The sequence below is a fragment of the Arvicanthis niloticus genome, chromosome X (genome assembly GCF_011762505.2).
Source record: "Arvicanthis niloticus isolate mArvNil1 chromosome X, mArvNil1.pat.X, whole genome shotgun sequence".
Classification (NCBI taxonomy): domain Eukaryota; kingdom Metazoa; phylum Chordata; class Mammalia; order Rodentia; family Muridae; genus Arvicanthis; species Arvicanthis niloticus.
This window is the reverse complement of record NC_047679.1, coordinates 21639340-21659869: the sequence shown is the minus strand read 5'-3', so window position 1 is coordinate 21659869 and position 20530 is coordinate 21639340.

The window sequence follows — 20530 nt, the reverse complement described above, 5'->3', positions numbered from 1 at the left end:
ATAAATAGAAAAACAAATATATAATATAGACTATGTAATATATAATATATGATATATAACAAACAATATATGATATACTACATGTGGCATGTGATATGTGACATGTATCACGTAACATGCAACATATAATATATAAAACAAAATATGACATAAATGTGATATGTAATTTATAATATATACAAGGTAAAATATAAAATATATGATATAGTAATTTGTGTATGATATATAATTTAATATATGATATGTAATTTGTAATATATATATAAGATATAATATAAAATATATCATATAACATATGATATAAAATATATAATATACAATTCAGAAAATGTACTATATACTATGTACTATGTGTTATATAGTATGTAACATAAATATATGTTATATATAAATACAAATATAAATTTAAACACAAACCAATATACAATATGTAATTCACAATATACAATATACAATATACAATATACAGTATATAACATATAACATATAACATATTAGGTGCTATCTAATATATAATATATGATGTATGATATACAATATGTGTCACATTACAAGTGACACGTGACATGTAACACATGTCATATTTTCTTTAACTTGTAATATGTAATATAATATACTAAACATGATATATGATATATGTGATCAGTAATCTATAAAATATTAAATATAAAATATGATATATGGTTTACAATATATGCTATATAATACAAAATACATACTATATAATAGATAACACATAACATACAACATACAATTTACAATGTATTATATACAATATTTATGTATTTAATATGCTGTATAATATATAACATATAATACAACATGTAAAATGTAACATATAACATGCGATATACAACTTGCAACATACAACATGAAACCTATAAGATAAAACATAACATATAACATGTGATATAACATAGAGCATATAGCAATAGCATATAGTCTATATAATAGTACTATTATCTATTATATGCTATGTATTTTATATATACATATATGTGTGTGTTTCAGATCAACTTGATCTATCTATCATCTATCTATCTATCATCTATCTATCTATCTATCTATCTATCTATCTATCTATCTAGAGTAGGGGTGGTTAGCATGTATGTCAGACTCACCTGAAATTTACATTTATATATATATATATATATATATATATATATATATATATAGCACTGCAGTTTCATCAGTGTTTTATAAAGACAGCCATAGAATTTCAAGCAGTTCTTTTCTGTTTTTTGTTTGTTGTCTGTTTTTTAGTGACAATTGTTTTGTTGCTTGTCATGAGCTACATATTGCTGTCAATGCCAATAATACATATGCATAAGTGGCAGATACTCTACCAAACAAAACAAATTAAAAAAAATAAGGCAGCTGAAAAGCAACGAGGCCAGCCAACTACAGATTGAAACCATCAACATTATGAGCCAAACCTTTCTTCTTTTAAAATTCAGTATCTAGTGTATCAAATTATAGTGGCAGTTTCACTAGTATAATCACATTAAAAAATTCCTTCATCAGTTTGTCCCACTTTTTTATTACTATAATTAATGTTTCTATGAACATTTATGTTCAAAATTTTTATCATTATGTGTATTTGTTTCTCTTGAGTCTATGTACAACTGGAATTGCTAAGTCATATAATAACTATGGTTAATCATTTGAGGAATCACCAGGATATAATCTCTATATTTGAAGTCATGTGAAAGCACTGAGAAGAGAGTGGTAGAGTTTGATTCTAAATGTTTTAATCCCAGTACCAGCAGACACATAGGAGTAGGATTTCCTAATATACCCAGGTATTTACATTTACCTTTCTAATGTACACAGTCAAGTAGGACTGGGTATAAGAATACCAATAGTGGCTAAGAGCATGCATGTAAAAATAGTTTTCCCTCTGTGGTGGTTTGAATAGGTATGGCTTCCATAGACTCATGCTTGACTCATATGGGGAGTGGCACTATTAGGATATGTGGCCTTGTTGGAGTAGGTGTGCCCTTATTGGAGAAAGTGTGTCACTGTGGGGGGTTGGGCTTTGAGGTATCCTATGCTCAAGCTCTAACCATAATGGAGTCTAGTTCCCTTCTTCCACCTTTGGATCAAGATTTACAACTCTCAACTTCTTCTCCAACACCGTGTCTGCCTGGATACCACCATGCACCATACCATACTGAAAATGGACTAAACCTCTGAAACTGTAACACACCCCCAAGTAAGTGTTTCTTTGTAAGAGTTGCCTTGGTCATGGTGTCTCTTTCCAGAAATGGAAACCCTAGCTAAGATAACCTCAGATCATGGGTAATTTTGCTGTGTTTTCAGATAATACTTGTAGGTACTCTCTACCTGGGTTCCTGCAGGCTATGCCAGCCTGGGAATCAGGTAGGTGATCTAAACTATCCTTCCTGTTTTCCATTTTTTTTTCATTTTTTATTGGTCATTTTATTTATTTACATTTCAAATGTTATCCCCCTTCCCAGTTTCCCTCCACAAGCTCCCTATCCCCTCCTCCCTCCCCTGCCTGTATGTGAGTGCTCTCCCTACCTGCCCACCTACTCCTGCCTCAGGACCTAGCGTTCCCCTATCCTCCTATCCTGGGTCATCGAGCCTCCACAGGACCAAGTACCTCACCTCCCAATGATGCTGGATAAGACCATTCTCTGCTATATATCCAACTAGAGCCATGGGTACCTCTTGTGTACTCTTTGGTTGGCAATATAGTTTCTAGGAGCTGGGGGGGGGTGTCTGGTTGGTTGATACTGTGGTCTTCCTATGAAGTTGCAAACCCCTTAAGCTCTAACAATCTTGCTCTAAGTTCCCCATTGGGGTCCCCACACTTGGTCCAATGTTTGGCTGTGTACATTCACATATGTATTGGTCTGGCTCTAGCAGAACCTCTCAGGGGACAGCTATACCGGGCTCCTGTAAGTAAGCACTTCTTGGCATCAACAATAGTGTCTGGGTTTGGTGACTGTATATGGGATGAATCCCTAGGTGGGGCAGTCTCTGGATGGCCTTTCCTTCTGTTTCTGATCCATTCTTTGTCCCTACATTTCCTTTTGACAGGAGGAATTCTGGATTAATAGTGAGATGGACAGGTGGCCCCATCCCTCAACTGGGGGCCATGCCTATTCACTGGATATGTTCTCTACAGGTTCTATCTCTCCTTTGTTGGGTATTTCAGCTAATGTCTTCCCTGTAGGGTCCTGGAAACCTCTTGGGTCCCAGGGACCTGTTTTCCATGTCCAATTCTCCTGTTTCATTTTTATCACTTTAGCAGGCCCCTACAGGGGCCTGTCTTTCTTCTCTTCCTCCATTCTCTTGGCACTCCACAGATCCTCAGGACAGGCCTAGCTTTCTTGCCTTCTATAGATTCTCTCAATTTCTCCATCCTCAGCCCAGCTCCATTTCTTTATTGTCAGCTCCCAATACTTAGAAACATGGTCAAACCAGGACCCCCGGTGGCCACAACTGGTGGAGACCCAGAAGTGCTCTCATAGCCATGACATTCTCCTAAGAACCAAAGAAAGCAACATAATCAAAAGAACAGAACAACCACCTAACAGAGAAGACTAGATACCAACACCTAAAATTATAATCATTCCAAACACAGATGCCTAGACACCAGCAAAAAATTATCAACGGCCACGATAATGTCTTCCACTAGAACCCAATAACCTAACTATAATAGGTTATAATATAGCTAAAGCGCAAAACAAGGACGTCAAAGTAGCTCCAATGAATATGTTCAAAGACCTTGAAGAGAACATTCATATATCCATTAACAAAATCTATGTAATTATTTTCTATAATATATTTTATTTGTTTGTTTTCAGAGACAGTGTCTTACTATCTGGTAGCCTGAACTAGATTTGTAGACGAGGCTGGCCATAAACTCACAGAGGTCTGCTTGTCTCTGCCTTCTAAATGGTGGGATTCCTGTTTTTCTGAAAGTTTGAGAAGGCTCTGCAAAAAGCTTTAGACATGCTCTTATAAAACAAGTCACTTGTTTTAGTATACTCCAGGGCAAAAATGATCAGCAATGGTTAGCCAGCCATAACTGTTATCTCATTTGTAGCATGATTGTGGGCAACTCTCCCTGGACTTCTTAATTGCATCATGAAAACAGTGAGCAGGTGCAGTTTTGAGAGGGCTTTCTCACAGAATATTTGATGCCCACAAAATATGTATATCTATGTAAATTTTAAAAAGCATGTATAATAGGTATAAATTGTTTTCTGTGGAAATCTTAGCATGTCTAGAGCTCATTAGATAGTCTTGGTTTCTTGTTATTAGTTGTATACATGACAAAGGGAAGCCAAAATTTTGTGATTGGTGCTAAAGGTGTTTTAGGTTTATAGAGAAATTGGAATAATGGGCTTCTCAACCTCAGAACTTCTGATATTTTCGATCTGATATTTTTATTGGTGTGTGAGGAGCATCTTGAGGATTGCAAGATATTTTAGTTGTGCATGTGTTTGTGGTGTGTGTGTGTGTGTGTGTTGCATTTGCCCATTCATATACACGTGGAAGCCAGAGGTTAATGTTGGTATCTTCCTCTACCAATTTCTACTTTTCTGAGAAGTCTCTCACTTTTAACCTAGAGCTCACCAGTTTGGCTTGGTTGGTTGGCCACCAAGCCCTGGGATGTTCCATGTCATCATTTTCTAGTACTCAGATTACAGATGTGTACTATCATACATGGATGCCAGAGATTCCAATTCACATATTCATGCTTGTACAATAAGTACATTATCCTGCTGAGACAACTCCACAGCCTGTATGTAAGATTTTTGAGCAGCATTCCTGGTCTCTATCTACTAGTATTTTTTCATAAATTTCTGTATATGAAAATAAGAAACAACTCTAGACAGTTCCAACATTGCTCATGACAAGCAATTTTCTCTAGCTGATAGACCCTCTGGGCTACGGATTTCCTAGTCTGAGATAACACTCTTTGCTACATGTACCTACTAAACCAACTAAAGCTGCTAAATCAGAGGGAAGACTGCTTCTTGGGTGATTGAGTCAAATGTTTGTTTAGATCATACAACTCCATAATAAAATAAGTCATTTCATAAGTACTATATGGCATTTTCTTAGTTTTCTATCTCTTGGCAGAACAACCATAGACTCCTAAACTCTGGCTTTATATGGCAGTCTCTCTCTCTCTCTCTCTCTCTCTCTCTCTCTCTCTCTCTCTCTCTCTCTCTAACAGATGGGGGGATGAGATGAGAGGTCACCTTCAGATGTCATTCTGACAGCATTGTTTACTTAGTTTTTGAGAGAGAGAATAACCCAAAGCTTGCTAATTCTGCTAAGATGGCTGGCTATGGAGCTACAGCAATCCATTGCCCTCCCCACTCTGCTCCCAGCACTGGGATTACAAACATGCCATCATGCCTGAGTTTTATATCAGAGTTCTAGGAACAGAACTTAGGTCTTCATTCTTATATAGCAAGTACTTTAGTGACTGAGCTGTCTCTCTAGTCTCTGTAGAATCTCTTCCAGCTAAGGACTGGACATGTGTACTGATATCTATGAGAAAGCCTATGGGTATGTGTTTGGGTGCATGGGAAATGGTATTGAGGAAATTTTACATGGAGACTTCTTGTGACAGAAGAATTTCATTCAACTCAATGAAGCAGCAGAGAAGTTAAAACATGCTGAAATCTACTTGACACGGGGCTCAGAATGCATGGTCTCCGTTACCAGACTGCCCATCTGAGATATTCCTTTACTTGTCTGTATGGAAATGTATTAATAGGGTGACCACTTTGTGAAACAGTGCAGTTCTCCTTTTGATGATCACATCACTGACCCATTTTGGGAAGCTCATTTTTCTTTTTCTTTTTTTTTTTTTATTTTTTTTATTAGATCTTTCGTTTACACTTCAGATACATCCCGTTTCCCCATTCCCCCCCCCCTTAGAAAACCCCTATCCCATGCCCCCTTTTCCTTTTTGCATTTATACATTTTTTTAAGAAATGTTAATCATAGGCTTTATAAGTTTGGTATTGTTCAATCAGAGGTGTAACCCACTACCCAACCTAGATATATCAACTATCTTTGACTGGTGGAGATACATGGACATCTGCTTCCCTGTCTCCCCCCTCTATCTCTCTTTCATCACCTAGCTTCTCCTCTCCTTCTTCTTCTCCTCTTCTTACTCCTTTTCTTCCTCTCAGTACTCCTCCCACCTTAGCTCCTCCTACACATGACCCTTCCTGTTAAAAGGAAACTTTTCTCTCAAAATACAATTAGAGCATAATTATGCCTATTTGTACCAGTGAGGTACAAGATAGTCCTAATACCCAGTCCATCCTTTTGTTGACTAACCAGCACCTCTGTCATCTATCCTAACTAAAACACTTAGTTCTGAACCTGGCTTTTTCCTTGGCTTTAGGATGAATGTCAGCTGATGACCATACACTCAGATCTTTTCTCTCAAAGTAAATAGCTATAAGTTTTCAACCCCATCAGAAATCCAGAATGACTGAGTTGACTATAATTGTGGGAAGCACAAAGCATAGCTTCTAAAACTTAGCCAATTTATAGAGACCTCTGAACACCTGGACACTTGCTCTACTTCAAAACGTTGGAGCATCTGTTCTTCTGCCTTCTGGCCCAGGATCATCTGACAGACCTTAGTGCTGCAGAATCATTAAGGGCTGATTACTCTGTTTAGGCAGATATAATCAGTCGACTATTCTGCAAGTGTGTCCTTTTCTGGACAGTAATTTGTCTGTAGAAGGAAAGTGGCAATTCTTGCCTAGTGGCTGTCTCACCACAACTGGAGTAACTCCAAGGATGCTCAATTTCTTCTTAGAATTTAACATAGGAAGCTGTCCGGAGCAGACAGGTCTCTAATGAAAATGAACATTAATACTGAAATGTTTGTCATGTCAATTCTAAGGATTTCTGATGTTTTGAAAACCAGCTATCCATGTAAGGTAATCTGGACTGTTGCCTGTTAACTCCACTCAGCTATTTCTAAATAAAACATAGAGAACACCCTTATAATAAACTCCAAGTCATGAATTTGCTATAGTCCCTTAACTCACAGGCTGACCATCTCAAATCAGTTAAAAAAGTTAAAGAAGGACTGGGTCCAAGCTTTGTATTCCTAAGTGTGTTATACTGGTACAATGCCTATGAGAGTAACAATATTCATCTCACTCTTATATCACTAAGAAGCTCATGCCAATGAAAACCTTAAAATTTGTAAACAAAGTAAATTGGTGCCGTTTAAGAATTTATATCTTCATCTTGATATTAATTATACAGATTTCTACTAATAGGTTATGGCTATGCAATAAACCCTAGCTAATCCTCTCTATTCCGACAAAACCACTACTTTTCCCTAGGGAGACAGCCCAACATTTACCACCTTAGTCCCCATGCCCAGGGAATAGGGGCGCTGACTCATCATTAGCTTCTTCAAGCTGATTATGGGCGTTGAGATATTAGAAGAGGAGTGGGGGGGAGAGCAAGTTGACAATCCTCTGATGCTGTGTCTTCGCTGCCTCCAGATGGAATTCACGGACCTCAGAGGTTTGAGCAGGTCTGCCCAGCTTGCTTGTTGAGTAGATACACCAAGGCTGATCATTCTGCAATATACAATTCTCAAAACAAATTTTAGTATCAAGATAGTTTTTTTTTTTTTTTTAAAGAGGGCTGACATTTTATTAAGAATGTTGGTTCTAACCGCTTTTCTATTTTTCCCCTCTTTTATTGGATATAATATTTACATTTCAAATTTTATCCCCTTACCATATTTCCCCCACCACCCAGGAACCCCTTATCCCATCCTCCCTCCTCCTGCCTCTATAAAGGTGTTTACCCACCTACCCCCAGCCTCCCTCCCCACCCTCAGATTCCCCCGCCTCAGTGCTCAGCCTTCAGGGTACCAATGATCTTGTCTCCCACCTATGCCCAACAGGGCCATCCTCCCCTACATATACAGCTGGAGTCATGTGTCTCTCCCTATGTGCTCCTGGGCTGGTGGTTTAGACCCTGGGGAGCTCTGGCTGGTTGGTATTCTTGCTCTCCTCACAGGGCCACCAGCCCTTATGGTTCACGGTTCCTTCAATTTACTCTCTAACTCCTCCATTGGGAACTTTGATCAGATTAATGGATAGCTGTGGGTATCTGTCTCTGGGTATGTCCGACTCTGAGAGACCTCTAAGGAGACAGCCTTATCAGGCTGCTGTCAGCTTTCCCATCCTGACATCCCTATCAGCATCTATTTTTGGTGACTGCCTATGGAATGAATACCCAGACAGAATGGTCTCCCTACAACCCCCCCTTCAGATTCTGACCCACACTTTGTCTCTATATTTGCTCCCTTGGTTATTTAGTTACTCCTTCTAAGAAAGACCTAGGCATCCTCACTTGTTCTTTCTTCTTCATGAGCTTCATGTCGTCTGGTAGTTGAATCTTTGTTGTTTCAAACTTTTGGGCTAATCTCCGCTTATCAGTGAGTAAATACCATGTGTGTTCTTTTGTGATTGGGTTACCTCACTCAGGATGATATTTTCTAGATCCATCCATTTACCTAAGAATTTCTCGAATTCATTATTTTTAATAGCTGAGTAATATTCCATTGTGTAAATGTACCACATTTTTTGTATCCATTCCTCTGTTGAAGGGCATCTGGGTTCTTTCCAGCTTCTGGCTATTATAAATAGGGCTGCTATGAACATAGTGGAGCATATGTCTTTGTTATTTGTTGAGGCATTTTCTGGGTATATACCCAGAAGTGGTATAGCTGGGTCCTCAGGTAGTGCTATGTCCAATTTTCTGAGGAACCGCCAGACTGACTTCCAAAGTGGTTGTACCAGCTTGCAACCCCACCAACAATGCAGGAGTGTTCCTCTTTCTTCACATCCTCGACAGCATCTACTATCACCTGAGTTTTTGATCTTAGCCATTCTGACTGGTGTGAGGTGGTATCTCAGTGTTGTTTTGATTTGCATTTCCCTGATGACTAAGGATGTTGAGCATTTCTTAAGGTGCTTCTTGGCCATTCGAGTTTCCTCAGTTGAGAATTCTTTGTTTAGCTCTGTACCCCATTTTTTAATGGGGTTATTTTGTTGTTTGGCGTCTAATTTCTTGAGTTCTTTGTAAATATTCGATATTAGCCCCCTATCAGAGTAGGATTGGTAATGATCTTTTCCCAATCTGTTGGTTGCCGTTTTGTCTTGTTGACAGTGTCCTTTGCCTTACAGAAGCTTTGCAATTTGATGAGGTCCCATTTGTCAATTCTTGATCTTAGAGCATAAGCCATTGGTGTTCTGTTCAGGAACTTTTCCCCTGTGCCTAGGTATTCGAGGGTCTTCCCCAACTTCTCTTCTAATATTTTCAGTGTACCTGGCTTTATGTGAAGGTCCTTTATCCACTTGGAGTTGAGCTTTGTGCAAGGAGATAAGAATGGATTAATTTGCATTCTTCTACATGTTGACCTCCAGTTGAGCCAGCACCACTTGTTGAAAATGCTGTCCTTTTTCCACTGGATGAATTTAGCTCCCTTGTCAAATATCAAGTGACCATAGGTATGCGGGTTCATTTCTGGGTCTTCAATTCTGTTCCATTGATCGTCCTTTCTGTCTCTGTACCAATACCAAGCAGTTTTTATCACTACTGCTCTGTAGTACAGTTTGAGGTCCGGAATGGTGATTCCCCCAGAGGTTCTTTTATTGTTGAGAATAGTTCTCGCTATCCTAGGTTTTTTGTTATTCCAAATGAATTTGTAAATTGCTCTTTCTATCTCTATGAAGAATTGATTTGGAATTTTGATGGGGATTGCATTGAATCTGTAGATTGCTTTTGGCAGGATAGCCATTTTTACTAAATTAATCCTGCCAATCCAGGAGCATGGGAGATTTTTCCATCTTCTGAGATCTTCTTCTATTTCTTTCTTCACAGACTTGAAGTTCTTGTCATACAGATCTTTCACTTGCTTTGTTAGATTCACTCCAAGATAATTTATTTTATTCGTGGCTATTGTGAAGGGTGTCATTTCCCTGATTTCTTTCTCTGCCTGTTTATCCTTTGAGTAGAGGAAGGCTACTGATTTGTTTGAGTTGATTTTATATCCAGCCACATTGCTAAAGTTGTTTATCAGGTTTAGGAGTTCTCTGGTGGAGGGTCACTTAAGTATACTATCATATCATCTGCAAATAGTGAAATTTTGACTTCTTCCTTTCCTATCTGTATCCCTTTGACTTCCTTTTGTTGTCTAATTGCTCTAGCTAAGACTTCCAGTACTATATTGAATAGGTAAGGTGAGAGTGGGCAGCCTTGCCTAGTCCCTGATCTTAGTGGGATTGCTTCAAGTTTCTCTCCATTTAGTTTGATGTTGGCTACTGGCTTGCTGTATATTGCTTTTACTATGTTTAGATATGGGCCTTGTATTCCTGATCTTTCCAAGGCTTTTAACATGAAGGGATGTTGAATTTTGTCAAATGCTTTCTCAGCATCTAGTGATATGACCATGTGGTTTTTCTCTTTGAGTTTATTTATGTAGTGGATTACATTGATGGATTTCCGAATATTGAACCATCCCTGCATTCCTGGGATAAAGCCTACTTGATCTTGATGGATAATTGTTTTGATGTGTTGTTGGATTCGGTTTGCGAGAATTTTATTGAGTATTTTTGCATCTATATTCATAAGAGAGATTGGTCTGTAGTTCTCTTTCTTTGTTGGGTCTTTCTGTGGTTTAGGTATGAGTGTAATGGTAGCTTCATAGAATGAATTGGGTAGTGTTCCTTCTGTTTCTATTCGATGGAATAACTTGAAGAGGATTGGTATTAGGTCTTCCTTGAAGGTCTGAAAGAATTCTGCACTGAAACCATCTGGCCCCGGACATTTTTTGGTGGGAAGATTTTTAATGACTGTGTCTATTTCTTTAGGCGTTATGGGACTGTTTAGGTGGTTTATCTGCTCCTCCTTTAACTTTGGTACCTGGTATCTATCTAGAAAATTGTCCATTTACTCCAGATTTTCCAATTTTGTTGAGTATAGGCCTTTGTAGTAGGATCTGATAATTTTTTTAATTTCCTCTGTTTCTGTTGTTATGTCTCCCTTTTCAGTTCTGATTTTATTAATTTGAATGCTGTCTCGTCGCCCTTTGGTTAGTCTGGCTAAGGGTTTGTCTATCTTGTTGATTTTCTCAAAGAACCAGCTCCTGGTTTTGTTGATATTTTGTATAGTTCTTTTTGTTTCGACTTGGTTGATTTCAGCCCTGAGTTTGACTATTTCCTGCCGTCTACTCCTCTTGGGTATACTAGCTTCTTTTTGTTCTAATGCTTTCAGGTTTGCTGTCAAGTTGTTGATGTATGCTCTTTCCACTTTTTTTGTGAGCACTTAGAGCTATGATTTTTCCTCTTAGTACTGCTTTCAATGAGTCCCACATGTTTTGATATGATGTGTCCTCATTTTCATTTAAATCTAAAAAGTCTTTAATTTCTTTCTTAATTTCTTCCTTGACCAAGTTATCATTGAGTAGAGCATTGTCCAGTTGCCAAGTGTATGTCGGTTTTCTGATGTTTTTGTCCATGTCAAAGACAAGTCTTAATCCATGGTGGTCTGATAAGGTGCTGGGGATTATTTCAATCTTTTTGTATTTGTTGAGGCCTGTTTTGTGACCAATTATATGGTCTATTTTCGAGAAGGTACCATGAGGTGCTGAGAAGAAGGTGTATTCTTTTGTTTTAGGATGAAATGTTCTATAGATGTCAGTTAAGTCCAATTGGTTCATAACTTCTGTTAGTTTCATTGTGTCTTGATTTAGTTTCTGTTTCCATGATCTGTCCATAGCTGAGAGTGGGGTGTTGAAATTTCCCACTATTATTGTGTAGGGTGCAATGTATGCTTTAAGTTTTAGTAAAGTGTCTTTTATGTATGTGGGTGCCCTTACATTTGGGGCATAGATGTTGAGAATTGCAAGTTCCTCTTGGTACATTTTTCCTTTCATGAATATGAAGTGTCCTTCTTTATCTTTTTTGATTACTTCTGGTTGAAAACTGATTTTATTTGATATTAGAATCGCTACTCCAGCTTGTTTCTTGGGACCATTTGCTTGGTAGATTGTTTTCCAACCTTTTACTCTGAGGTAGTGTCTGTCCTTTCCACAGAGGTGCGTTTCCTGAATGCAGCAAAATGTTGGGTCCTGTTTACGTATCCAGTCTGATAGTCTATGTCTTTTTACTGGAGAATTGAGTCCATTGATATTAAGAGATATTAAGGAAAAATGAGTGTTGTTTCCTGTTATTTTTGTTTTTGGCAGTGGAGATATGTTTGTGTAGCTACCTTCTTTTACAGTTTTTGGAAGATTACTTTCCTGCTTTTTCCAGGTTGTAGTTTCCCTCCTTGTGATGGAGTTTTCCACCAATTATCCTTTGAAGTGCTGGGTTTGTGTTGAGATACTGTGTAAATTTGGATTTGTCATGGAATATTTTGGTTTCTCCATCAATAATGATTGACAGTTTTGCTGGGTATAGTAGTCTGGGCTGACATTTATGTTCTTTTAGGGTCTGTATGATATCAGTCCAGGATCTTCTGGCTTTTATGGTCTCTGGTGAGAAGTCTGGTGTAATTCTTATAGGTCTGCCTTTATATGTTACTTTGCCTTTTTCCCTTACTGCTTTTAGTATTTTTTCTTTGTTTTGTACATTTGATGTTTTGACTATTATGTTGTGGGAAGTATTTCTTTTCTGGTCTAAACTATTTGGAGTTCTGTAGGCTTCTTGTATATTTATGGACATCTCTTTCTTTAGGTTAGGGAAGTTTTCCTCTATAATTTTGCTGAGAATATTTACTGGTCCTTTAAGTTGGGAGTCTTCCCCCTCATCTATTCCTATTATCCTTAGGTTTGGCCTTCTCATTGTGTCTTGGATTTCTTGTATATTTTGGGTTAGTAGCTTTTTGTATTTTGCATTTTCTTTGACAGTTGTGTCAATGTTTTCCATGGTATCTTCTGCACATGAGATTCTCTCTTCCATCTCTTGTATTCTGTTGGTAATACTTGTATCTATGACTCCTGATCGTTTTTTTAAGTTTTCTATCTCCAGGGTGTTCTCCCTTTGTGATTTCTTTATTGTTTCTAATTCCGTTTTTAGATCCTGCATGGTTTTGTTTAATTCCTTCTCCTGTTTGGTTGCATTTTCTTGTAATTCCTTAAGGGATTTTTGTGTTTCCTCTCTAAGGGTTTCTATCTGTTCTTTGAGAGTGTTATTTATGTCTTTCTTAAAGTCCTCTATCATCATCATGAGAAGTGATTTTAATTCTGAATCCTGCTTTTCTGGTGTGATGGGGTGTTCAGGGCTTGCTATGATGGGGGAACTGGGTTCTGATGATGCCATGTAACTTTGGTTTCTGTTGCTTACATTCTTGCGCCTGCCTTTTGCCATCTGGTTAATTCTAGTGCTACCTGTACTTCTGTCTCTGATTGAAGCCTGTCTTTCCAGTTGTCTTGCTTTTGTTTGGTCTTCTAGGAGTCCAGATGTCTTTGTGATTTTTTTCCAGCTGCCCTGATTTCAGTGGTATCTCTAGGATGCCTCAGGATATGGTACCTCCAAGGTAGCAGTCCAGCTAGATGTCTGCTGTTCTGGGTGCAGTGTCTCCTCTTGGATATCTCAGGGTATGTTGTCTGACACTCTGAGTTCAGTTGTTCCTCTGTGGCTCTGGGTTGAGCAGACCTTCCAGTATGTCTCAGGTGGAATCCGGGGTCCACACAAATGCAGACCTGGTAGAGGTCTGGTCTGGGACTCAGACCCTGCAGGCCTCAGACTGCAGGAGGGGCGAGCGGCGGAAGGGGTGCGCTAGCGCTGGCTATGGGTTCTATGGATCCCCCAGAATGTGTCTGGGGGGCTCCTGGGTGCACTTACCCGCAGGCCTCAGACTGCAGGAGGGGGGGAAGCTCATTTTTCATGTCAGCTAGTGACCGCTGTATACTACCTCCCTCACAACAGGAAGCTCAGTTGTTCCTAAGGAGCTCTTGGTAGCCATTTTGAAATGTTTCAGAAGGTACTCTGCTTCAGCATTCTGCTGTGAGGAAAAGGTACCTTGGAGAGCCAGAACACTTAACTGAACTGCTGACAATCCCTTCCCCAGCATATTTAAGTTAAAATTTAAATTATGATCTCTGTAACTCACATACATTAAAGTGACTCAATTAGCTATATCTAAAATAATGACTTTTGATAGAGCAAATATCTGTATAGCAATCAACAATGACATGAATTAGGCCATGTTTCATAGCACAGAGCCTTTCCCATTACTTTTCAACTAAATCTTTCTTCCCTTGGAGAGATAACTGCTCTCCTAGTTTCATTAGTATTATGTCTCAGCCTTGCTTCAAAGCTTTACTACAGATAAGTGCATCATTGCCCTTTGTGGGAAGCCATGGCATGGCCTTACTCTTGGCAAACACTCACTCTTGGCTTTCCTATCTCCTATTCTTCGTTCTGTTTACCTTCCATGATTCACTTGTTAGTTCTCAGAACTTCAAACAAGGCCTCATAGCAACCCACCTTAGCAACTCTTCCTCCTGATTTCTAGATTTAGCCAACATCCTGCTAGATAGATGTTTTTAGAACCCCTGGTAATGGAAAGGCTTTGTAAGAATAACTTAGACCCCACAGCTGCAGCTAGCTTCCTCCACCTGCAAAGCCCTCTTTTCTTTTCTACCCCTCCTCATATCCTGTTTTCAGAGTATATAACCTGTGTGAACAATAAAATCTTTGCCAGCTTGATCAGACTTCTTGACTTGCTGTGCCTTTTTATTTTCTTGTGCATCTCAGCCCGCTCCATGGGGTCTAAGGGTCCCACTTGATTGTCCAGCTCGCCTGGACAGCCCTTCAGTTTTGCTTGCAAGACTTTATTTATTAAAGTTCATCTTAGATATTTTGCTTATTCTTTAATGTTACATAGCCTATCCCTCAGAGAATTTGTTTCAGGGGAATTCTAGTTCAATTTTCTCTAAGTTTAGAAAACAATTGATTTTAAAAGATACATTTTAGGTAATAGTAACAAACAAAAAGTATTCACAATTCCATGAGGTTTAGATTATCCAGTATGGTACTCAGCTTCCAATATGGCCTCTAATAATCTTTGCCTTTTACAAATCATGCCTTTGTATAACTTGTATAACATTGTACCACAATCCGTACAAGTAACTGACAGAATACATTTGAAGTTGTAATACATGGCTTTCAAGATGTGACATGTCTTAGTGTTTTGTCCTGCTGGGACAAAAGACCCAAGAATAAGTAATTTATGATAATATCAACTTACTTCTGAAGGTCTGAAGGCCAAGACCTCTAAGGTTGAGGCACCATTATTTAGCAAGAGTCTTCTTGCTGCAGTATCACATGGAATGCAACAAAATGAATAGAAGGAGATAGAGATGGGCAGAATAATATCTATAAAAATGTTACTACTGAAGCAACACATTTACCTTTGATACCAAGATTAATCCACACATGAGGGCACTACTTTAATGACACAAACTCCTCTTTGAAGCCCTTCCTCAGGTTTGTAATACATACATTCCAGGGGAAACATGTGAATAATAACAGTAGCCCAAAGATGAAGCTACCTTTTCCCTTGTTCAACTATGCAAGTCCATGCCTCATGCACCTTGACTTCCATGGTTCTCTTCCAAACCCATTGCACAGGCCTTAGTAATATATTTTAATGATTCTAAATGTTTATGCAAAAATTATTGCAAATAACACATACATTAATTAACAATGCTGTCTCTCTACACCCTGACATCTCTTCTGTTACTCTTGTCCTTATTTTCTATAGCAGAAGGACAGCAGTGAGTAGAAGTGAAATGAATATATTTAGCCTGTGCATATAAGCTGTAGTTACAGGATTCATTGTTGCTGCTGTTTGCACTTGAGTTACTGCTTACTGTCTTGGTGTAGGAAGCACATCTAAGAATATTTCTCTCTCCTGCTGACTTGACTCACTTGGTAGCAAGGTCAAGGTTCTATCTTAGTGAAGATATGCACACAGTACTTGAGATTTAAAATAGCAAAGAGAAATACAACTAGAAATATCTGAAGTCAGAAGTTAGTCTGTGGAAAAAAACCATTTCTAATTATCCAAATATGTAAAATTATAAGCAGAAGGTTCAATTTTTATTTTCTGCTACTTAAATATAAATTCTCTCCTGTCAGAAATAAACTTGTTTAAGAATTTATTTCTCCATGTTTTGATATGAGATTTTCTCAAGTAAGCCATAAAATGTATACTATACTATAGGACAAACAAACTATGGATTTCTGAGCTTGAAGGCCAACCTGGTCTACAGAGTGAGTTCCAGGACAGCCAAGGCTACAAAGAGAAACCCTGTCTTGAAACACCCCCTCCCAAAAGACAAACAAACTAGCCTGTCAATGAGTGTTGTAACACACACACACACACACACACACACACACACACACACGAGAATATCTACTCCACCAGAAATTCCAAATGCCTTCAAGAGTCATAGCTTACTTAGGAAATAAACTTGATAAAACTTTTCACCAATTTGAAAATTTATCACACTTTCTGTGATCTTGCTAGTGATGTTGCACAAATGAAATGAAGGTTTATTAAGCCATGGAGAGAAAATTAAAGAGTATAAATCAAGAATACTGTGGACCAAAACAGAGGTATTGTACCAGCAGATTAGAAATTATTATTTTATGACTCATGTTTATGGTATTTACCTGTCTTGAGAGAGTTTTGCTATAAATTTTCTCATCATAAATAAATGGACATACATTTCCTGTATTATCTTTTCTGTTCTATCATATATTTAACAAGATGAATCTACTAGTTACTTTTCTCACTGCTGTGACAATATGAGAAGGAATATTTTGCTTCACTATTTGAAGGCACAGACCTTTCTGGCAGGGAAGGCCCAGCAGCAGGAACAGGATTAAGCTCCTGCATTAAGCTTGGTGCATTAATTACATTCTCAATCAGGAAGCAAAGAGTAATGACCACTGTTGCTCAGCTCCCTGTCTCCTTTTTATTCAAGTCAGAACCCCAGCCCATGAGACGGTTCCATCTAAATTCAGGGTAGATCATCCCACCTTAGTTAACCTAATCTAGACACTCATTTACAGAAGTTCACAGAGGCATATTTTCTTAGTTATTATAAAGCCAGTCAGGTAGGTGATGATTATTAATAATTATGTCATCAAATTCTATAGGTCTGGAAAGGACACTGATAGACCCAGTCAATGGGAAGGATTATCTGGCAATAGGCTTCTTAACTCTAATCTAGTGAAGGCCACAGTAAGAAAGGCTTTTGCAGAGTATCAATATGTATGCTAGGCTGCCTCTTTTAGTAGCCATTTCTTACTCAATCCTTCTTCTGCCCAGCTTACATGACCCTCTAGACTCCAACTATGTCATACCATATAAATGTACACAACGTCTGTGTAAATGGCTAGACAGTTTACCAGTCTGAGTAGGATTCCCCATAGACAACTAAAAGAGACATTTAGAAAAGACACTGGGGACAAGAAAGTGGAAATATAAAAGAATTTGGATTGTATCATCTGTGAGAAGGTAAACTATTTTACTACAAATGTGTTTCTTTGGCATATTTAGTGTTGATTTAAAAGACGTATGGAGATCTGCAGATTTGGGATGATTCTAAAAGTTGTGCTTTTATAAAAAGAAATGTGCATCTATCTCTACATTAGTAAAAGAAACAGTGAATGTAGATATGAGCTTTTCTTCTCAACTTTCCTCATTTCCTGCCTAAGTGAAACTTCCCACAGGAAGAAGAGATTGGGAGTTTGACATCTATTCACATGGAGGTGGCCAAAGGCAGATGCTACTTACAACCTGTGTTACTTTTCTTCATCCCAGAAGACCAAGGTCTACATGGTAGTCAACTTGATCTAAGTATATGGCTCAGTACAGAGCTCTTCCCTAGGAAGTTAAGACCCTGGATATGGCTCTGAGTACCACAAGAAAAGGTTGAACAATTATTTTGACCCTTGAGAATTTAGTCCTCTCATGACTTAGAGGTGTAATATAATTTGTATACTCTTACTGTTTTCTGTCTAGTGTACATTTATTTCATATATGAAAATGACTAAACAATCAAAAGGAAATGAATAAACTGAAAATTTCCCATACCACAACCTAACTGGGAGCCACTCCATGGTTTTGGATAAAAATATTCATACATATATATGAGATAATATAGTGGAAGTGTTTTTGATTGTGTCAAATTCATTATTATTTGTGGTAGCAGAACTATACCTTAAATTATATACTATAATGTTTTGAATTTTCTGGATTGTTTATTTTATATGTATTTAGTTTTATAAGATACATTAAAACTAACTTTGGTTGAATGATATGGGAGTTTGTGTGATTAGCTTGACTCGTCCCTGATACTTTTTATATTTAGCCAATGTGCTTAATTAAAAAAAGACTCATAGGATTATAAGTTACTAAGGGTATAACAATATATTCTGACCTGAATGTATTCTGTTGTGGTAATTTGAATGAGAATGTCCCCTAGATGCTCATTGTTTCAATACTTGGACTCTAGTTGATGGAATTGTTTAGGAAGTATTAGGAGATGTGGCCTTGTTGAAGGAGGTATGTCACAGGGAAGGTTTTGAGGTTTCAAAAGACTCGTACTATTTCACAATTTCAAGCTGCTTCTCTTTACTTCCTGCTTACAGTTTGAGATGTGAGCTCTCTAAGGTTCATGCTACAATGCTTTTGCTCTGCCATCATAGATTCTTACCTGCTGAAACGTTAAGTCCAATTAAATGCTTTTATGAGTTGACTTGGTCATGGTATTTTATCATAGCAATAAAAAAGTAACTAATACAGCTGTATACAGCAAGTGACACAAAACACTTTTTGAAGACCTTAGTGATCGTCCTAGCAAATGACTACTAAAATCCCGATGAAAGATTGATTGATCAAAAATATCAATTGTGATGATAATTTTAACTTGTAGTGAGTTGTGTGTTGCTGAAGCAGGATTTAAATATAGGAAAAGATTTGAGGGGTATAAGAAAGAGAAAGAGCCCTTCCTCCCTTGCCATCACCCTTCTCAGATCTAACCTAATGTTTATATCTCCAGTATTTTTCTTACTATGTCAAGTATTTCAGCGTAGTTGACAGGAGATTTACCTATATGGGTACTGTACACAGAAATCACACTTTTTCCTGAAATACCATAGGCAACACTATTAAGATAGTCAGTGAACCATACTTATTATCTTTTCTAAACATCTATTGTAAGAGCTTTGTGTGGTCTCTATATAGCAAACTTACACTGATTATATATATATATATATATATATATATATATATGTGTGTGTGTGTGTGTGTGTGTGTGTGTGTGTGTATGTATTTCTATCTTAATTGGGTTTCTTTCTCATATTTAGGGCTGCCAAGTGCTTTTATAAATAATCTTATAATTTAATTCATAAAACTTTGTTTCATAAGGAAGTGAGTACATCAAGATATTTTTGTTCTCCCCCCTCAATTTTATTTAAGATTAACTACTTCAAATAATGTACTCCAAAGCCCCAAGATTCCTTCTATAGCTTATACGTAAGAACTTAGGTATCTGTTTCTCACTTGAAGTCTACAGTTGATTCTTCCCCTTATCAAAAACCTCACTGATTTTGTTTCACTTTGAGTGTTGAATGTGAATAGAGGTCCCTGTGGCTCTGAGACAATGTCCCTCCATTTTTTTTCTACCCACATGGAGGTGTGTTCTCCAATGTCAATGACATTGCTTCACACTAGTGAATGCCTATCTTCAAAGATAGATTAAAGCAAAACAAAACAGAGAACAAGCACAGACATGGTAGTATGGAACTGTAGTCCCCACACTTGGGGAACTGAGGCAGGATGACCATGTGTTTGGGGCTAACCTGGGTTATATAGTGTGTATAACAGGGTACCTAGGGATACAAAGCAAATTCAAGGCCAGTCTGGGATATATAGAAAGTTTAAGACTAGCCTGGACTACTTAGTACCTTAGTTAGGGTGTTTGTTTGTTTTGTTTTGCTATGAAGAAACACCATAACTACAGCAACTCTTATCAAAGAAAACATGGCATTGACTTATAGTTTCAGAGTTTTAGTCCATCATTGTCACTACAGGAAACATGGCAGAGTACAGGCAGGCATGGTGCTGGAGAAGGAGCCGAGAGTTCTGCATCTTAATTCAAAGTTAGTAAAAGGAGACTGTGTATAGCTTGAGCACAGGAGACCTCAAAGGCCACCCCCACAGTGACACACTTCCTTCAATAAGGCTGTACTTCCTAATAGTGACACTCCCTATGGGACAAGTATTCAACCACCTGAGACTATGTGGGCCATGCCTGTTCAAATCACCACACTTATCAAGGGATTATCCTTTGATCTTTTTTCTCAGCATTGGAGAATGAACTCAGAGCCCCATACATACTAGGCATGTCCTCTACCAGTACGTTACAAATTCAACACACAGACTCCATCTTGAAGAAACTACC